Below are 21,578 nucleotides of genomic sequence, written 5' to 3' on the forward strand. Positions count from 1 at the left end.
TGGGAGCCAGGCACCAGACATCTTCATAAATCCTATGCGTGCAGCTGTGTGACAGAAATAGATCCACACACAGCCTGTTTGTCTTGGCCTCGTGGAACGTGGTAAGATCACGAGGTCCAAGAAGTAGCGGTGACCCCCTGGCCTTGCTCCCCTCCGCGCTGAGCCGTGCACCAGGCATCTGCTCACATCTGACTTCAGCCCCCTCCGCCCTTCCAGGTGGAGGCCGCACAGACCGGCTTTGATCACCGGAGACGCAGTCTTACTGAGGCATTGATTCTCGTTTGAGGGGAACAGAGACACATTGTGTGGAAGGCCTTTTTTATGCCGGTGGTTCCATGAGCGACCACTCCTCCCCTTTGAAAATGACAACAGTCACCCCTAGGAGACGGGCCAGTGTGGGGGTGGGTGGCAGAAGGGGCAGCGCTGTGCCAGCACACTAATTCTACCTGCTGGCCAGCAGGCAGCTGCACTTGGGCCTTTTGTTAAGGGCACTTAGGTGCACGCCTTGGGTGAATGTTCAGACCCCCTCCGACCCCGTCCTCCAGCCTCTTTGTGAACCTCTGTCACTCATGACATGTCACTCAAGTCTTGTCCCTTAAGTGCACTGGGACATTAAAACAAACCACCAAAAAGCACGAGAACCACTTGAGAATGGTTCTGGAAGGGTGCAGAAAGCACTAATGGATGATCACGGCTGAGTGCCATGCCAAGTGGTCTCCTTGGGCAGGGGTTGGGGGGAGGTCACAGCTGGGGGACGTCTGAGTCTGGGTGCTGGGCCTCATTAGCGGTCCAGTTAGAATCCTGTTGAGAATGTTTTATACACAAAAAAGAACATTCGACGAGGAGCGGGGTCTTCTGGTCCAATCTCTGCACCGCTCCCCAGGAGCCAGACCGCCATGTGCCGCTGGGATCCTCCTCTCGGCTCCGGCTCTGTCAGGATGGGATCCTTGGTTGCCGTCCCGCCCAGCCCCGGCTTGCTTTGCCTGTTGGAACAGACTTTCCTCATAGGACTTTCTGCACATCACTTTTCTCTCCATTTCCCGCACGTAGTTCCGTATCTGACACCAGGTGAACCAGTGCTCGGTGAGCGAGAGTGAATGAATGAATGCGGACCCGCCGTGACTCACCTTCCGCAGCCTGTATGTGCTGGAAACGTGGACGGCCTGGTCTCCCTTGGGTTGGACTTGAGTCTACACAGGTGGGAATTTGGGCTCCACTTGACGGGTCCACAAAGTGGCAGCACAGGCTCGTGGCCAGTGGAAGCAGAAGTGTTGGCAGGACTGTGAGTTTCTCCAAAAAGACCTGTAACAGTGCCCTGTGCCCTCAGCGGTCTGTGCCTTCGTCGGCAGAGGGGTTTTGCTGCAGTCGAGTCACGCCCTCCCAGTGTGCCCGGGAGAACTCCGTGGAGCAGGCCCTGGCCTCTGGGAACTTAGCCTCTGAGACATTTGCACTGCCATAGATGCCCCGTGTTCGGGAAATCCAAGCCGAGGAATAGAAAAGCTCTAAATCAATACAGGAGTGTCATTAAAGCACTTAGCTCTCCTTCAGATGCCTGCTAAGTGCCTCTAATGCATTGTTGGGGGGAGTGGACCAGCAGAAGGTCCGTGTTGGGCTGAACAGGGAGGGGGTGGTCTGAGAAGGTGGCCTTGAGGGCTCTGGGCCTGAGGAGAGGAGAAGGACGCGCCGCTCTTCTGGGGCCATCAGGGAAGGCCTCGTGGAGGAAAGGAGGATTCAGAAGCATAGTTTTATAATGACCCCACTCCGCTGAGCTAATGGTGGCTGGTGACCCCCTACCCGGGGTGGGGCAGGGGAGGCGAATCTGGCACACAGATTTATTCCCCGGACAGAGTGATTTTGAACATTTGAATTCATTGCCAGTGCTCAAAAATCAGGAGATTTCATGTAATATCTAGATTTCTGGCTTCTCATGGTAATTGGGAGATGGGGCAGTGTTGGGACTGCCTTGCTGGGGGCAGCAGTGGGCTGGGCCTGCACAGCCGCCCTCTCTGCTGGCCCGGTGCCAGTTCCCACTGCTCCTCCGCTGACAGCTTCTCACCCCTGCATCCCGTCACCGAGTGCTGATACCGCCCCCTGCTCCGTGTGGCCCCTCGCTGTGGCTTCTCGCACCCCCCCAACGCGAAGTACTGTGTACAGACGAGGACGTGGAGAGGTGGAGGGATTTCCTGAGGGACGCAGCTGGGGTTCTGGATGATGGCAGCAGAATCAGGAAATCCTGGGAAGTTTCAAGAAGGAAACTCGGGGGCTCCAGAGACAGGATAATGCTGGCCAGTGAGAGGGGCCCAGAGGGAGGGAAAGTAGGAGGAGTCCAGAGACCGAAGGAGCCCAGATGAACGTGTCTGTACGTTCCTTTCTTTGCGAAGCAGTGTTGCGTCCTGGTTCTCTTGAGGTAACTTGACATATGTTTCTTGGTGCTCCAGCCCAAAAGGAATTAGCTCCCACTGGCCAGGCTTTTACCTGAGGAAATGACTCCGGGAATGAAACAAGATCTGGTCTCTTCTGAGCCCTCCCCTGAGATTCCTGCCACCCAGTCTGTTTCGTGGGAGGGAGCCATTTGATCTCCCGCGTGGGCCGCATTTCAGGGCAAACAGGGGAGACCAGGCCTCATCGAGTGATGAAAACTTGAAGTGAATCTCTGCCTTGAAGCAGCGTAGAGACACACCGGCCCTGAGCAGCTCTCCTTGGGGATCCCCTTGGGTTTACTCTTCCAGAAACTTCGTGCCCTAAAGCGAATGCCAGGTTCCTGCTGGAGGCCCTTATCCACAATGCCTGTGAACCCTTCCATGAATAAGGCAAGAGGACGCCTCCAAACGCACGCTTGCTCCATTTTTGGTCCCCCCAGGCCCAGATAGTCTCACATGATGCCTTGATGAGCCCTGACAACCTGGGGCAGCAGGGGAGCCATTTATAGCTGAACCGTGGCAGCCACAGGCTGAGCAGCGCAAGGCAGTGCTCTCCTCCCTGGTCCAGTCCTCCAGGATCAGCACGGAGACGAAACAGCAGACACTCAGTGCCTTTGACAACCCCTCCCAAGCTCTGTCTGACCTTGTCGCCCGTCCCTGCAAGGTGACTGCCCTCTCCAGGTAGATGGGGCAGTTCCGCAGCCCTAAACTTGCCCATACTTTGCTGCAGTGCCTTCGTTGCTGTGTTTCCCATGCTCTTAGTGGAAACCCTCTGTTAGTTTTAGATTCCGATTTCATACCGTATCTGTGTATCTGTTCATCTTTTTCCCTTTTAACTATCCCTGCATGTTCTTGTAAAATTGAGACTCAGATCAAACGTCTGACATTCGGCCTGGCAGCCTGACCCTCACACACCGTGGGTGGGGCAGCATATGCCCACTTGGAGAAGCTCACATAGTAAATGTAATCCTAAATTCAGTGGCCTGCCTGTGGCTTGTGGGTCGCCAAGTTATTAGCTGAGTAACCTTTGTCAGGTTACTTAACCTGTTTTCTCCTCTGTTAAACCTGGATAAAAATCACTACGTTGTAGGTTGTTACAAGGATTAAAGGTGATCATTTAAATGACTAAGTGTGTTAAATGACACCCAGTAGACTCTCAATAAATGGTTGTTTTTCGAGACGCAATTCTTCCAAAGAACTTTGCCCGACTGTTTCAGCCAAGCCTTACTGTCTGAATTTTTAGCTAGTCTCTCGCAGATCTACTTTGCATCTTTGGATCATTTAACTTCAGAGTTATGACCTTTGTCCTATTGTTGCTTAATGCTTCGAGGTCAGGGACGTGTATGAGGACTGCTTTGCATTTTTCATCATATATCATTGGTATTGTGTAGGTACATTATTTGTGTATAGAAATGATTTTATTGATCTAAAGCAGCATGTTCTAGTAGAGTACAAATAACTTAAATATGAAGAAATACTGGCACACCTGTGTGGTTCAGTCAGTTAAGTGTCTGACTTCTGCTCTGGGGTCAAGCTCCGAATCTGGCTTCCCAGTTGGTGGGGATCTGCTTCTCCCTCTGCGCCTCCCCCAAATCTTTCGCTCTCTCTCTCTCTTTCAAATAAATAATCTTGAAGAAATACTTCATAGAAGACTTGGCAGTTGAGGGGCACCTGGGTAGCTCAGTTGGTTAAGTGTCTGCCTTCGGCTCAGGTGGCGATCCTGGAGTCCCGGGATCGAGCAGCACACCGAGCTCCCTGGTCAGCAGGGAGTCTGCTTCTCCCAATTCCCTTCATACTGCTTGTGCTCTCTCTCAAATAAATAAAATCTTAAAAAGAAAGTTAGTTCTTGTCAGCTCCAAGCACTCAGTATTTGGAGGCGCCATTCCCCATATCATAATAAACTAACCAAAGTACAGCCACCTCCCACTTGCAATATCATTATATGTAAGAGTCGAGTTGACTTGCTCTTGACTAGTTAACGTTATCATAAACATTTAAGCGAGGCTTTATGCCAAATTTCGATGTGCTTTTGGCACGAATTTCAGTTTTCAGGTGTCCTGTTCTCTCATAGGTCTTGGAAGGCTTGGAGGCCAGAGGCACTTGAGTGAGGAACCTGGGATCAGACTTGAGAGAGGATCACGGGTGGAGGGACAGTTTTGTGAGTGAGAGCTGGTAGCCAGGGATGCACTCCATGGTGTGGGCTCCCCCCGGGGGCCGCGGGGCTCTAGGAGGCCTCTGGGAAGTGCGTGGTGTGGTGGGAAAGGGACTGGAAGCCGGATGAGGAGGAAGCATCCGAGTTCTCTGGTGAGGCTGTTTTGGTGAAGCATCTTTCTAGCACTGGCAAATCCTAATCCTTTTTCCCTTCAAATACTCCTCAGTAAAGATCTTTGCTTTTTGTCCTGGTCAGTGGGATGGAGCCTGTATGGGTCTGGGGACTTTTCTTCTCGACCGTGCCATTCCGTGTGGCCCCGGCCGAGTCTCGTGGTATCGTAGGGTTCAGTCCTCCTCTGGGAAATGCAGCAGTTGGTCTGGGAGGTACCCAAAGGGCTGTTTTCTGGGATGACTGAGAGAAGTTTTTGTGGCTGCTCTCAGAATTGTTCCATCACTGTCACTTGGCAACTCGAGTGAGAGCTTTTTTGTTTATGGACACTAAAATTTGAATTTCATGTAATACGCATGGGTCACAAGACATTAAATTTTTTTTTCCAGTAATTAAAAAAAAAAAGTAACACAAACCGTTGTTGGCTTATAGGCCTCCCCAACGGAAACAAATTTAGCCCGTGGGTTCTTGTTCGCTGCCTTCTGAGTTTGCTCCTTCTCCAGGGCCAGGGGATTTTATCCAAGTTCGCGTGGTGGTCCCGGATGCCACAGGGTCGCGAGGAGCGTCCCTTCCATCACTGCGTTTGTGTCTGTCTCTCTCAGACATCTGACGAGCGGGGCAGCCGCCGTCCCTGGTGGATAGTAGGTACTGGCTGTGAATGCTTTCCGATGAATGGTGTAGCAATTATCCCCCTCGCAGACGACTGTATCTGCATGAAACACTGGGACATTATTGTTTCAACATCTGTTTGGATAGTTCCACCGTGCAGGGGAATTGGGAGGGTGGCAGCGTCGGCCTGCCTTGTTGAGTCATCCTCCCAGCATTGCCAAGGCTGTGATGCTTGTAAATAAATTGCCCTTACCTGGCAGCCACGCTTCCAGGAGCCACTCAGCTGAGGAGCTCGGTGGCGGCGATGGGAGGCGAACAAGATGAAAGGGGAAAGGGGCTTGGCAGAGGAGGGCGGAGAAGAGCTAGGACAGCCACGGGGCCTTGGCGGCTCCAGGTGTCCTATTAAACAGACCATGTGGGTCCACAGGAATGTTTAGAACATTCCTCTCCATTGTTGGCAGGCTTTTGAGAGTACAGCCCTATCTGTGGAGTCCAGGCTCTCGAGAGGCTCGTTGGAATGAGCCCCTGAAATATTTATTTTATCCCTTGTTTGTAATTTTAAGGCAAGAGCTTTGTAATTCCCACTGAGGAATGATGTTCAGGATTCAAGTACGGCGGTGTTTGTACTCGCTCCCGCTTTCCCGTGAGAGCGGTCCCGGCCACTCCCGGAAGGTAACTGTGCCCAGGAGCCTCAGAGCGGGAGCCTATGATGCCAGGATGCACAAAGAAGAAATTATGACCATTTACTTGTGTATTATTTTCTCAATTTGAAGCACTTGAATTCCAGAGCTCTTAAATCAAGAGGTTGAATTCCTGGCATTTTAAAGTAGACCACTTGAATAAGCTGTTAAACCATTAGAATGGCTTTTTAAAAAATTCACCCGTTTCCTGGATCATTGGCTCTTGAGATTTACTTAATTGAAGTTTTTGCCTTTTCATTTGACTTCAAATCAAAGTGATTTCTATAGTTAAGGAAGTTTTAATTTTATTCCTAGGGGTGGAGTAGATTTCATACTTCAGTCTATTCCTCAACAGGTGAAAGCAGTACGTTTTCCAGGAGCCTCGCATGGCGCTCCGGGAGCATCTTGTGGGCTTCCAGCCAGAGGGGTGTGTGGGGTCAGGCAGGTGGGGTTCTGGGCCCCTCCTGTTTGCCGTGTGTCTTGTGGGACCCACCTTTCCCTGCTGGTGTCCTCAGGAGTTTGTTATTTGACAAGAGCATGCACAGGGAAAAGCTCCAGTGTTTTGGAGAAATAAAGAGAGATGGGAATTTTGAAGCATGCTTTTAATGTCTCTTTTATCTGGAAATGTCGTCTTTCACACTGAACCGTTTTTCCAACGGAGGGCCCTGGTGAATGGTCTAGCCTTCTCCTTTATTGCACAGGTGAGGCAGGGCATATAGCAAGAAATGTCCAGTTAGGGGCGCCTGGGTGGCTCAGTGGGTTAAGCCTCTACCTTCAGCTCAGGTCATGATCTCAGGGTCCTGGGATCGAGCCCCATATCAGGCTCTCTGCTCAGCAGAGAGCCTGCTTCCCCTCTCTCTCTCTCTGCCTGCCTTTCTGCCTACTTGTGATCTCTCCATCAAATAAATAAATAAAATCTTAAAAAAAAAAAAAAAAAAGTCCAGTTAAAGAGAAAGAGACAGGAGAAATCAAATACCTGTTTCTTTCCATCTATTCCTTCCAGTGCCTTTTTGAAGGACTAAAAGGCCAAGAAATTTTGAAATGAGAAACCAAGAGTGAATGTTTTTTGCTGTCAAACAAAGAAAACATTTCTTGCCCTTGGGTATTTTTGTGCCCAGACACACTTTCTGTATATTTCAAGTTTGGGGGTGAGAGAGGATGGTCAGCTCTTGGTCAGGAGGGTTAACCTGGCTTCATAAGGATGGAAAGCAGGAGGAGCTCTGCTCGGTGCCCACCGATGGGTCTTCTGCAGATGCTTCTGGAAAATTGGATGTGTTCATTACACTTGATTTTCTTTTCTTTGCCTTTATTAGTGTTTTTTAGTATTCCTTTACTGCATGAAAACAGAGAAGGCCCAAAACTTAGGTGATCCATCTTTGCTCTGCTCCTGAAGCTAGCTTGTAACATGAAGCTTCTGTTTGCTCTTCTGTAAGAACCATTTCAGCGATGCCCACTGTGGATCCCATAGCATGTCCACTACTTGATACTATACGTTTTTGTTATTTCCTGTCTTTTTATCACACCCCGGGAGTGTCAGCAGTGAAAGGCAGGGGCCTTTCGCTTTCCCATTCTTTGCTATAAGCCCAGCATTTAGAACAGTCCATGGCATGTGCAGTAGTAGGTGCTTGGTTTATAGGAGATGAAGGAAATGAACACACAAGGTACCAAATGAAGTCAGGAAGTCAGACGTAGATGATTCGGCTCCGCGCCTCTCTGCCTCCAACCTTTGACCATCTATGCTGACAGCCTTCTCCAGAAACCATTCGGGTACATTTTTGTATGTGTATGAAGGATAACAGAGATATCATATACCCTGATCTCTGCTCCCTGTGTGCTTCCCCGCTCTCTGATCGTAAGAAGAAAGCGGAGGCTGGGGAGTCTTCATTCTTGCTGCCATAAGAAGACGAGGTAAGTGGGTTTTCTTTACAGTCTGCTTTGAAGTAAAATTCTTATACATGTCTTATCCTGAAGGGCAAATCTCCTTTTGTCTGTGTATGTCAGCTTACATATTAGCACATGCCCAGAGCCTGTGGGAAATCAGACAGCGGACCTAAAACAAGAGTCTAATAGCTTTGCCTTTTCATACCCTTCACACTTTGTAAGGTTTGCGTGACAGTTGGCAGGTGACCTCCGAACATACTTGGCCATAGGCAGATTCCTGTGTTGTCTCTCTGCCTACCTGTAGATGACATCTCTAGGTACGGATTAGAAAAGGGGAAGTAATCTGAGGACTCCTGGATTACCTAGGGAACTCACCTTGGGTTGCATTTGTATCGTAATGTCAAGTTTAAGGTCCAGAAAGGACACTAGTAGTGCAATATATATATATGTATATATATATATATTTTTTTTTAAAGATTATTTATTTATTTATTTGAGAGAGAGACAGTGAGAGAGAGCATGAGCGAGGAGAAGGTCAGAGAGAGAAACAGACTCCCCGTGGAGCTGGGAGCCTGATGTGGGACTCGATCCTGGGATTCCAGGATCATGACCTGAGCCGAAGGCAGTTGTCCAACCAACTGAGCCACCCAGGCGTCCCAGTGTAATATATTTTTATGTCTAAGAAAACATCTCGTCTTTTGCAGAGGCTCGATTTCATCTTGCTTGGTTTCTCAGGCTGATTGTTGCTTCGATTCTGTATAAAAAGCATTTCTGGATACCTCGCATTAAGATTAACTGCATGTCTCTACTAGTTGACTCCGAGTTGGGTTTGGGAGGAGGAGTAGTTGTAACTCTTTCTTCTGAGCATCTCTGTTAGCATCAGTGCAGAGATTTTCTTGTGCAGCCAGGACCAAATATAGCTTTTTATTGTTTTCATTCTCCTGCGAGCTGGAGCTTCGGGAGCCCTTATGTGAACTGGTGCGTCCCGGAGAGGGTGCTCATGTGACGCCGCTGGCGCAGGCCACGCAGGCTGGGCTGTGTTTAGAACCTTCCCTCCCAGTTACCAGGTGCCCATTTGTGACGCTCCCTCACCTCCACGGGTCACGGAAAATGGCAAAAATAGGGCTGTTGAGGTAATTTTTTGAAGCACTGTTATTGTGGTTGACATTGATCATTTGCTCGTTCAGTTGTATTTCGTGATATCAGATTTGCTGTATTTACCTGGCAAAGAAGGAAAATAAACCTTCCCTTGGAAAAGAAAAGGGCAGCATTACTGTGTGTTCATGAAGTCCTCACATGGCCCCATCGTCTCTGGCTGCAGCCATCGAGGAGGTGTCCTCATACCACGACAGGGCTGGCGCGGAGAGGTTGCGGAAGAGCATACACAGGTTGTCAGAAGTGTATCTGGGTTAAAAAATGTTGCTGTACTCCCAGCCCTCCTTAAAGGAGGCTATTTATAATACAGTGTGGGTATTTGTGCTGCCTGCATTGTATGTGTCCTGAATGAAGAATCAGCGCTTTAAAAAGAACATTCAGAAGAAAACCCGCATTGTAGAAATCTGACTTAGACTTTCGGGAGATCACGGGCATTGTCAATGGCCACTCCTCTCGCAGGGCTACTCAGATGCTTCCTCTTGGGCATGACATATTTTGACCTGGCATCTCTGCTTTGCTTTTTTTCTTGAAAGTTCTAGATAAGAAAGTGCATACACACCCCCTCACGGTCACTTAGCAGCCTCCTCGGGACGTCAGCCCCTAACGTGGCAAGAGGGAGGATTTGTCTCCTCCCCGGAGCTGACCTCACCCGGCCCTGTGGCCCCAACGGGTCCTTTTCCGTGGGGGCCCCTTTGCTTCCTTCTCCCACCAAGGGGGCGAGACTGGTTAGAGAAACCCTTCAGTTACAGAAAGTGTAAATTCCACCTTTACACAAGCACCCTGATTAATGGACTGGGCCACCGTTGTGTAAAGACTTGAGATGGTTTTTTAAAATAGCTCCTTTGCTAGAGTGTTTTGGTGCAGGGTATGCATTCTTGGATTGTTTTTTGTTCTTTTTTATGCTTAGCATTGATGGGAAAATGTAGAACCCATGCAAGTACTCTCCCCTGGCATTGATTTCCGGACTTTCTCCTTTGCTTTTTCCTGGTCCTTAAGCACCCGTTCGTGGGCATGTCCCTGGTGTAATTGTTGATTAAGTGCTGCACGTCCCGAGATGATTACAAGAAGATTGTTGTATTCAGCTTTTAATCTTGTGAGTGTCAAATATTTTACTGTAATGGTGTCTTTATTATTATTATTATTATTCATAGCTCTTTCTGTTTGAGTAATGCAATCAGGCAAAATAAAGGTGATGCCACAAATTCGGCATTTTTTAAATAGGTCTTTGTCTCAGAATGGAAAGTGCCACCTGCAGGCCATCCACCAGTGCTGATTGGAATTTAGGAAGTTGGGATTAGGAATATTTTAGGCTTCTTTTGGTTGCAGCTAACAGTAAGCTACAAGTTTAAGAAAAAATCGCGATAAGGAGAAACCTCCTAGAGGTAGAACTGAGGGTCTCCAAGGACCCCCGGGGCTGGGCATGTTGGCGGGAGTCAGCAGGACTGGGAAGCAGAAGGCTGCCCAAGAGCATGGGCAGCACCTGGGCCTTCTCTCTGTCCTGTCTCCCGGTGTCCACTCTGAGGGCAAGAGCATGGCATTCTAAAGAAAGTGACTTACAGTCAGTGGCCTGTTGCTTAGGTGAATGAAAGGAGTCCATGGTATGAATGATTAACTCCAGTTGCTGTATCCACAGAACCAGCAGACTTTCTGGTTCTTTCCTTCGGTACTGATGTTTCCACTTTACAGATAAGGAAGCCAAGGTTGGAAGGCAGAGTGTATCACCTGACATCCTACAGCGGGAAAGCATGAAGCTGTGTTGCTTGTTCCATCTGATTCCAGAATGCAGAGCCCAAGGCTGCTCCAGCCACTGTGGTGGGCTGGGCTTGCATTTCTGTGAGCTCACAGTGGCTGCTTCTTGGGAGAGTGGGAGGTAGCGAACAGGGAGCTGGCTAGGGAGATGTTGGCCCCGGGTGGAACATGTCCTGGAAATAACCCACATAGTGATATTTGTGCACATGATGAGGTCTTCATCTTGATGAGAACTTTCTCCACAGAAACCTAGAATCCATCTAAACGTTTGGGTTGGACGTCAAGCCATAAGGCACCGAAGAGTTATGTGATGGTTTCACCACAGGCAGATGGTCACAGGGAAAGTTCTGTGTGGCCTAACCACATGTCTTCCCCTCCTTGTCACTCCAAAGATGACAGTGTCCAGGATAGGGGGATGACGCTAATCGGAACACTGGGGTTCCGTCCGAGGTAGTGCTAAGTAACAAAATCACGGAGCCAGGGAGATGGGTGCAGTTCCTCTGAGAGTGATCATTGGTGGCAAATCCTGAGTGAGGCGCAGAAAGTCCAACGGTCTGTGGTCCGTAAGACGCTGCTCAGCGGAAAGAGGTCAGGGCTGAGAGTCAGGATCCGGGGAGCCAGGCCCAGCTCTACCTCCGACCACCTGCAGGGGCCCAAGCAAGGGCCTGCCCACGACACCACTCAGGCTCCTTTTTCCTTTTCTTTTCAGTATGTTGTTTTTTTAAAAAAAATCATCAAGTATATAAAAATCTACAGTAGTCCCCTCTTATCTGTTTAGGGTCTGTTCTAAGATGCCTGAAACTACAGATAATGCTACACCCTGTAGACACTGTTTTTTCTTCTGCATACATCCCCATGATAAAGCCTAATTTACAGATTAGGCACAGTAAGATTAACCACAACAATAATAAAGTGGGACAATTATAACACTATGCTGTCACAAAAGTTACGTGACTGTGGTCTCCCTTTCTTGAAATATCTTACTGCGCTCATCCTTGTGAAAGTGAGGTGTGAGGGTAAAATGCTTATGTGATGAGAGGAACTCACGCAGCATTAGGCTTCTCTTGACCTCCGGGTTGAATGTCAGAGAGATCACCTGCTCTGGGACCACAGCTGACTCATGAGGAACTGAAACCATAGATAAATCAGAGGGAGGGACTACTATATAATGAAAAGTAAGTAAATAATTCTCCTGTTGAAGAAATACAGCTCCCCAGCACCCCGACCTCAAAGGTACCCAACAGGAGTGGGGTCTTAAGCGTTTGATGACCGGTGCCTTTACACACCTGCGTGTGTGCGCACACCTCTATAGATGGGGGTGTGCCATCACTGTTATTCTGTAAAAAGGACAAGCTGTCCTTTTTATGGGCTCCAGAGTATTTTACTGTCTGGATGCACCCTTGGAAGTATACATTCTACAGTGTTGCAGAGTGACTTTTTTGTTGTTACTCATTTCCTCTATTGGGTGAGGTCGAAAGCCACTTGCATTTCTTTTTGTGTATATCTCCTGCTTGTGCCCTCAGCTCATTTGTTTTCCTGTTGGGTTTTTTTCTTATTTCACCCCATTTTTCCAAACAGATAATGATCCAGGGGCCAGCCAGTCAGTTCTGTGAATAGGACTAGTTTAGTTTGGAGAGAGATGGATGTTTGTCAAGAATCCAGGGTACCCAGGAAAAGGCTTGGCACCCACTCTGGGGGCCAGCATGGTTTCCCTGGTCCCTCTTTCCTCCCCAGTGTTGCTGAGGTGGGCTCACACCCAGTTCCATAGGAAGCCTCAGACTTGGCCTTGACTTAGGAAAGCATCATGTCTGCACCACGCAGAATCCGGCTTGACCAGATGTTCCTAGATGAACAGAAGAGAGAACATAGTTTCATGGACAGGATTATTTTGGAGGTCAGCTGGTCCTCTAGACATGGGTTCAGATTGTCTTGTCTCCAGAATTTATGAGCCACGTGAACCTCTCTGGACCTCAGTTTCCTCCTCTGTAAAATGGGAATAATAATACCAATGTTGAAGGCTATCGAGCAACAGAAATAACATACATAAAGTGCTTAGGACATGATGGGTTTTCAGTAATTGACAGTTTCTAGTTATATCATTGTCATAATCATCACTGTTGCCGTGACCATAAATCAAATGAATGACAACGGGGGGCACGAGGCGGCCATGTTGCCATTGGACTTGGACTTCATGAACCAGGACGCAGTGTGATCTGCAAACCATCCACATCTTTGCAGTAAGCACTTACTTGTACCTGTGTCCATTTCACATATGACTCCAGCATTGTCCCCTCGGGTCTCATGCCTGTGTTGTAGGCATGGTACAAAATGGCCGCCCGGTTTTCTGGCCTGGAAAAGAGGAGTGTGACTTGAAAGTATTCTTCTTGAATTCTACGTGAGAAAGATGTAAAAAACTCTCCTCCCCATCCTTCCTCTACCCCCAAGAAGTCTGAGGGACAAAGGAAGATGGATGGACTGAAATAATCCCAGAGAAGAGATGGGAGCCTCCTGAGTGATTCCCACAAAGCTGCTGGTTATTTATAACTAAGGAAGCTTGCCTGCTTGGAGATACCAATTGAACTTTCTGGTTCCGCTGGCTTGACAGGAAACATTCACAGGGCCTGGCTGGAAACACTCTCGGGGAGGGGGAAACCGGCTGGGAGTTACGTCTGATGGTTTAACACCATCTCATTCATAGATTTCTGCCTCTTCCCCCAGCTGATCACTCATAGTCTCTTTTTTAGTATATAATTGTTCATTTTAAATTTTCGTGTTTGCTATAGCTGAGTGTATATTAATTACGGACAGTCTATAATTATGTTGTCTTTTTGCCATTCCCGTGGCAGCAAGGGTAATAAGCTAGAATTCTTCCAATAGCAAGAGTTTTAATTTATAACTGCCCCTCCAAACCATTTAAGAAATTGATATATTTCTTGCACACTCTGAAGACAGTTGAGTGAATGCTGTGGTCCTGATCTCCATTATCAGATTTTAAGCTCAGACATCCCTCTGTAATCTAACCTAAAAGACCCAAAATTTTGGTTTATTCACTCACTCCACAGCCACTTACTGGAACATCCACTGTGCGTGAGGTCATGGGGCTGTATCTCTGAATTAAACAAACAAAAATAAAATGGGCTGCGGTTCTTCGTGTAACTGAGGGAGCTGCCCAGCTGACCACTAAAGCCACTGTAGGGCTGGTGATGATGAGTGTGTGTCCCGCAGGCTGCTGAACACTTGACCTTTCCCAGCACTGTAATAATGAGGACTATGGTAAGAAGTTAGAAGCCACTGGCAATCAAAGTTATTATTTCACATTAAAGTCCCCTCTATATGATATTGGCAGCTGAGACAGACTTGGAAAACATAATAATTTAAAGATTATCAGATTAGTTCCAGACATCCCCAGGGTCTGCGTGCAAATTAAATTAGAGATATATCAAATTGATCCAATCAAGAAACAGGGCTGGGATTAAGGGACATGGTCTCGCTGTAAGGACCAGGTAAACAGAGTGACTGTTGATACTGCCTGAAGCCACATTCCTCAAAGGGAGGTTCCGGCCCCCTACCTTGAAAGTGACCCCTGGGAATGATTGCCAAGGTTGAGTTCTCTGGTGCTAGGAAGGTGGAAGGATGGGGCTTGGTTGTAAAGGGTCTGTAGAACAGAGTTGAAGACTAGAGGTTCATCAACACTGGAGTCAGAATCCCTACTGTTGGATACTGCTGAAGGGCACCTCCTTAGAGGGGAAAGGATTTGGGGGAAGGCACATGATTGAGTTCCCCCATATTAATTCGGCATTTCTTTCTAGAGCTTCTAATGTGTTAGGGTGAGACCAAGATGGAAGCCCTGCTTGTGTGGAACTTCCATTTCGGTGGAAGAAGCAAGGCGGACTGACAGGACAGACAAATAGACAGCAGGATGGGATGTGATGTAAAGTAATGTCAGACAGTTACAAGTGCTACAAAAAGAGTTACAAAGCAGGGTAAAGGAATCGAGTCATCAAGATCTTGCTTTACTAACCCTTTCTAGTGCTTTGGCAGTTCTACCCAATAGGAGAAGAAAATACTGCTTGGAGGGAGGGGTCAGGATTGGGGTTTTATTTGTTTTGGGGGGGAGTATTCCCGAATCAATACAGGGCTTTTACTGTTTTTTGTTCTTTTTTCTTTTCTTCTTTTCTTTTTTTTTAAAGGGTGAGGGGTGGGAAGAGACAGAGGGAGGAGAAAAAGAACCTTAAGCAGGCTCCATGCTCAGTGCAGAGTCCGGCGTGGACCTCCATCTCAGGACCCTGAGATCACAACCTGAGCTGAAATCAAGAATCGGATGCTTAACTGACTGGGCCACCCAGGTGCTCCTTATCACATCTTTAAAATATCACAAAGAGGCCTGAAGAATCCTCTGGCATCTTACTCTTCGGCGGTACAACTGGGGTCTTACTCATTAGCCGGCTAAACTGTTCATCTTTCTGAGACTTAGATACCATTCCCAAATTTTCTGAAAACCCTGTTTTAACTGGTATGGCTTGCTGAATCCAAGCAGGCAAATTTCATGCAAGTTCAGTGTCATTTCCTTCAAGAATTGACTCCTCTTTCCAGGCTTGAGATATTGAACAAGCAGCACCTGGCCTCATCCAAACCCTAGGCATGTATTTTTCGCCCAAGCAATTTTGGATTTCAACAAGAGACCCATTCTCCTGAGTAATGACTTTGCTGGGGAAGGGAGCATATTGAGACGTCATCTTGTAACAGAGGCACAGTGTAACGCTCTTGATCGTGGTCTGTACACAACACAGATAATACACACGGTAGCCATTTCTTTCCATTTCCCCACTTGTCAATGGGAGCCTCTTCTTTTTCTTTGCAAGGAGACTGAGTTCTATACTGGTATGACTTCTCAGCAGGGTTCCTCTGGGGGCCTTCAAAATAATCGTGTGTCGCTTGGAGTGATGTCAACATTTTCTGGAATGTCAACAGTCTGATTGCTGAGAATGATGCCACAAAGAGCACTTTTTGTTTTTTAATTAACCTTTCGAGATAATTGTAGATTAACATGCAGCTGTAAGAAATAATACAGGGATCCTGTTGTACCTTTACTCAGTTTCTCCCAGTGGTAACATCTTGCAAAACTGTAGTGCTGCATATGTATACTCTCATTTGTAGCCACTAAAAAGTCTTGCTGGGATTTTAATAGAAATTGCATTTAACTTGTGCATTAATCTGGGGACAAATGATGATATCTTTTTTTAGTCTTCTAATCTGTGAATATGATAAGCCTCTCCATTTATTACTTAGATCTCCTTTGATTTCTTTCTTTGGAATGGTGTTGTTTTCCGCTTACAAGTCCTATATGTGTATGCATTTTTCTTGAGCAATTGTAAATGGCATTTAAAAAATTTTTTTATTTACTCGTTCATTGTTAGCATATAATAATAAAGTAGATTTTGTATTACCTTGTACCCTGAGCCCTTGCTGAATGCACTTATTAATTCTAGGAGGGTTTGGAGTTTTTTGGGTAGTTTTCTTGGGGGTTTCTATGTAGACAGTCTGCAAATAGAGCGAGCTTTAGTTCTTCCCTTTGATCTGTTTGTCTTTAATTTCATTTTCTTGCCTTATCGCACCAGCTAGGATTTCCAGCACTGTTAAATAGTGTTGAGAGGAGACATCCTTAATTGTTCCCAGTCCTAGGGAGAAAGCATTCAGTCTTTTCTCCATTAAGCATAATGTTCGCTGTAGGGTTTTTTGTTGATGCTCTTTGATAAGTTAAGTAATTCTTTTCCTAGTTCGGGGAGCATTTTTAATCATTAAGATTAGATGTTGGCTTTTTCGTATGCTTTTTCTGCATCAGTTGATACGATCTTCCGTAGCCTGTTGATAATGGTGGATTACGCTGATTTTCAAATATTGAACCAGCCTTGCATCCCTGAAATAAACCACAGTTACTCATGGTATATAATTCCATTTATATATTCCTGAATTATATTTGCTAATATTTTATTAAGGATTTTTATGCCTGTATTCATAAAGGGATATTGGTCTATAGTTTGCCTTTTCTGTACTGCGCTTAGTGAGTCAGTTTTCTTCTCTCCACCTTTCAAAATCCTCTTGTGTTTGCCCTGTATTTAATGTTAAGTGTTTTTCCTCGCATCGGCAGGAAGAATAGGCAAAAGTACATATAACCGGGACGCCTGGGTGGCTCAGTTGGTTGGACGACTGCCTTCGGCTCAGGTCATGATCCTGGAGTCCCGGGATCGAGTCCCGCATCGGACTCCCAGCTCCATGGGGAGTCTGCTTCTCTCTCTGACCTTCTCCTTGTTCATGCTCTCTCTCACTGTGTCTCTCTCTCAAATAAATAAATAAATAAATCTTTTTTTAAAAAAGTACATGTAACCATTTTCCCAGAAGTAGAACTCCCTTCAGGTGGGTGGGTTTTAGGTATACTGCTTAAGCAGATGCATAATTTGCTCCCAGCGAAATAGAAAATCCTGAGATCAGATCCTGATGAACTGAAAAAAAAAATGCTACCAAGCGACCATGGTTTGACTTGCCAGACTCTAAAAGAAGCTGAGTAAAGAGATTTGGGCTGCGCAGAAAGGCACAACCACATCACCTCCTCGCCGTCACTTCCTGAACTTCCCAGCAGAGGAGAGACTCTGCAAAGGTCATCAGAGCCTTAGGGACCTATAGACATCGGAGCCATGAGCATACCCTGCACAGACCTTTGGGTGGAACTTCTGTCTCCTGCTGCGCGACAGCATTAATTTCACTTGTGTCACCTGAAAGCTCTTGGTAAAACTGGGTATTTACAGAAAGGTGCTCTGGGCACGGCTGCGGGCTCTCTGGTGCCTTTTGGGGTTTTGTGTCAGAAGAGGTCTGAAACTTCGGCCAGGGGCAGTCCGTCTTCTGCTGTAGACAGATAATGATAACTGCTAGAGAGAGAGGTTCTCAGTGTCAGGGAGAATTTCTGTCGGCACCAAGAGAGCTGATGAATGCTGCGGTCTCCCTGGCGAGAATAGCCCTAGGCCAGCTCCAGGAGCCAGGGCGCGGTGTCTGGCAGGCAAAAGGTGTAACTTCAGAAAGCAGAACTTTGCAAAGGCTTGGAACTCAGGCCTGCCTGGTAAGCCCAGCAGACCAGAAGACTGGTGGCTGCAGGTGTCCGCAGGGCCAGTCTTAGGGGGTAGGGGCACTGATGGCTCAGCTTCTAACCAGCACGTGCAAATTGAGGGCAGATTCCAAGGAGCCACTGCTTCTTAAGCTTTCTATTACCTCATGTGACCCCTTGGAAAGACGCTGCCCCTCTCCAAGGCACCAGAACCCTTACTTGGAAAGGAGTCAGCCCTTATACTGTCAAAGGCTCCTTCCAGCCCACAAGTCCAGTCGGCCTGTGACTGGGGCCAGCCTTGAAGTAAGGACAGTTCACAGATGAGCCACTGGGGATGTGTGTTCCTCCTCCACCGAGAGCCAGGGGCCTCGTGTCTACACCCAAGAAGGGGATGTGTTGTAGGGCAAAGCCTGCTCACCCCACAGCCATGTCCCCAGCCATGGGTTAATTCTGTTGCTCTTCAGCTGTGTACCCTTAGACAAATGACTTCGTGGCCCACCGGAGCTTCAGGTAGGGGGGCCGGGGCAGCTTTAGCTGCCCCCCAGCTGAAGGAGTAGCTGATCCCTGTAGGGGTTTCCCATGGCTAGTACAATGAAGTTTTGCAAACTTAGTGGCCTAAAACAATGCAGATTTATTACCTTGTAGCTGTGAGGGTCAGAAGTCCAAAATGGGCCTAATGGGGCTAAAATCAAGGGATTTTAGGGTATGCCTTGTGGAGGCTCCGGGGAGAATCCATTTCCTTACCTTTTCCAGCTTCTAGAGGCCACCCACATGCCTTGGTTCAGAGCCCTTTCTTCCGACTTCAAAGGCAAAAGAATAGATCACGGAAATCACTCTTTTCACTTATAAGGACCTTTGTGACTACACTGGGCCCACCCAGATAATCCAGAAGTTCTCCACCTCCATCTGGGACCTGGGTTCTCCCATGCCCTATAACCTAACATCTTCACACATTCTAGAGACTGGGATGTCAACATCTTTGGGGAGGGAGGTATTTTTCTGCCTTCCGTGATCTCTAAGACCCCTTCCAGCCGAACATGCTGCAGTTCCAGACGCTCGAGTGCTGGGGAGGGTCAGCCCTTGATGGAAAGCGCCAAGGTTATGGCGGCTGATGGGGCCCATGAGCGGCGGATGCCGGTGGTGTCAGCCCAGGCCCCTCACGCGGGTGTACTCCTGTTCTTTACTTGGAGTGATTAGCTATCTTTTGGCCTTTCTTATGATTTCCAAGAAATAGGGCCCAAGAGTAGAGATTACAGAAATTCAATGAGGGAATCAATAGGCCACAGGTTCTAAGAGCCCCTTGGTTCCAAAGGTCTCTTCTCCATGGTGAAGTTTTCAAAACAGGAGATAGTTATTTCCAGTCTCCTCTTATCTTCTTGCTGGTTTACTTTAGCAAATATTTGCAAGTACCTGCTGTGGGTATAGTGATTGAGTAAGAAGTAACCCCTGCTCTCCAGGAGTGGTAGGCAGAGAGGATAGAAAGGACCATAGTCCAGGTGTCACCAAGAAACAGACAAAACAGCGTTACAGGCTGGAGGCACATGACTTGGCTTCTCCCTGGTGAAACTGGAGCTTGAGCTTTAAGAGTTCAGAGGATTGGGGGCGCCTGGGTGGCTCAGTGGGTTAGAGCCTCTGCTTTTGGCTCAGGTCATGATCTCAGGGTCCTGGGATCGAGCCCCACATCGGACACTCTGCTCGGCGGGGAGCCTGCTTCCCTTCCTCTCTCTGCCTGCCTCTCTTTCTACTTGTGATCTCTGTCTGTCAAATAAATAAATAAAAAACCTTTAAAAAAAAAAAAAAAAGTTCAGAGGATTGGATGCCTGGGTGGCTCTATCAGTTAAGCCACTGCCTTCGGCTCAGGTCATGATCCCCTGGGATCGAGTCCCGCATCGGGCTCCTTGCTCAGCGGGGAGCCTGCTTCCCTCTTTGCCTCTGCCTGCTTTTGTGTTCTCTCTCTCTCTCTCTCTCTCTCTGACAAATAAATAAATAAACCTTAAAAAAAAAAAAAATAGTTTGGAGGATTTCAGCAGTGAGGATAGTCATGGCGCTGCTGGCAGGGGGTGCTCTGTGGGCCCAGAGGGGAAACGTGGGCCTGTTCTGGGAGCGTGGCGTGTAGGGCACCACTGGGCCGAGAACGCTGCTTTCCTCACCTGCTCTCCCCTGTCCAGACATTGAAAAGCGGTATCTTTTCCCTGTGTGACCACTAGAACTATAATGCCTGTCTGCTTATATTTTTCCTTCCGCTGTACCTAAAGTGGACTTCGGACATGCCCTTACACATTTGTGCTCTTTGGTTAATTTGCAATCGTGATCAGCCGGTACTATGGGTTGAATGGTGCCCCCTCTGAAAAAAAGATATGCTGAAGTCCTCTCCCAGCCTACTCCTCCCCACTCCTAGTACTGGGGAATGGGACCTACGTTTAGAAATAGGGTCTTTGCGGTCATAATCAGTTTGCATCTGACAACCAAGATGCGGCCATCCGTGGGCCCTGATCCAGTGGGACTGGTGTCCTTATTAGGAGTGGGACATTGGGACACAGACACACATGGGAAGAGCTCCATGGGACGATGGGAGCAGAGCAGCTGCAAGCCGAGAGTGGCCCGGGATTGATGACTGCCACCGGAGGAGGTGAGGAAGGATCCCAAGTATAGGTTTCAGAGGGAAGAATATGTTCCTGCCACACCTGGCTTTTAGACCTCTAGCCTCCAGAACCCTAAGATAGCAGTCCCTGCTGCCCCCTGGTTCGAGCTTCCTTGTTCTGGCAGCTCCAGGAACTAACCGTTTGTACTCGAGCCCTGTACCACGCTAATTGGGCTGGGGTTCTACTAGGTGACCATGGTGTGTCGGGGGAAGTTCAGTCGTACCTGTTGAAGTCACATCGGTGGCTAATAGGTGGTCTTTGCGGGGGGAATCTGGTGATCAGAGGGGCACCTTGGTTGTCCAGCTGGTAGTCTCAGGTCTCTGGGATCTGTTGGGGGAGGAGGGCAAGCAGTTCTGACTCCATTCCTCCCGGACTCTCCAGGCCCGGCTGACGGTGATGTGGCTCCTCCCAGAGAACTGGAGCTGGCCTGGAATCACAGGCTGTACAGACAAGGGACTTCAGGGTTCATTTATTCCAGCTCCTCGTGACAGGTGATGAGCTGTCCTGAGAAGCATCCTGTGAACCATCCAAGGTCACTCTGCTAGAAGCCAAGTCAGGACTGGAGTTTGCGTCTTAAACCTCACAGCCTGTTTAAGATTTACAGGGACTCTACAGCCTGTGGTGCTGGCTTCGGAAAATTTTCTTTGGGGCACAGAATTTTAACTTCGGTCTTCAGACTATTCTGTATTTACTGAGAGAGAGGAAAAAAAAAAAGAAGAAGAAGAAAAAGAAAAACAGGGGAACGTGTTGACCTTCAGGAAGGGGATTTGAAAGAATAAATTTATGTGACTTTTTAGAAAGTCCCACAGATATTTAGTTTCATGGTGTATCATGGAAAGGGAAATCCACTCCGCACCCTCAGGTGAATGGGGGACTGTGTCTGGCTCCCAGCCTCTTTGGTTGACCCCACACACACACCCCGGGTGTTGCAGAGTATTGAATTTATTAAATCAGCAGCTATTACAGGACCTCAGACACTGCCAGATAGCACTTTTAGCCTCGCTGTGACTTTCCTGTCCTTCTGCA

At 47.9% G+C, this 21,578-nt stretch overlaps 1 protein-coding gene and 1 long non-coding RNA gene across 13 annotated transcripts in view; one reads left to right on the plus strand and one right to left on the minus strand.

Annotated features, from left to right (window-relative positions):
* Positions 1-21,578, plus strand: part of FOXN3 (forkhead box N3) — a 398,912-nt gene that overhangs the window by 303,484 nt on the left and 73,850 nt on the right. The window lies entirely within an intron of this gene.
* LOC131836780 (uncharacterized) lies at positions 12,419-20,975 on the minus strand. Its single transcript, XR_009355769.1, has 3 exons — positions 20,776-20,975; positions 13,064-13,163; positions 12,419-12,657 (listed from the first exon to the last, which is right to left on the minus strand). It is a non-coding gene; the product is annotated as an uncharacterized LOC131836780 (long non-coding RNA).

This window comes from Mustela lutreola, chromosome 7 (assembly GCF_030435805.1).
Source record: "Mustela lutreola isolate mMusLut2 chromosome 7, mMusLut2.pri, whole genome shotgun sequence".
Taxonomy (NCBI): Eukaryota; Metazoa; Chordata; class Mammalia; order Carnivora; family Mustelidae; genus Mustela; species Mustela lutreola.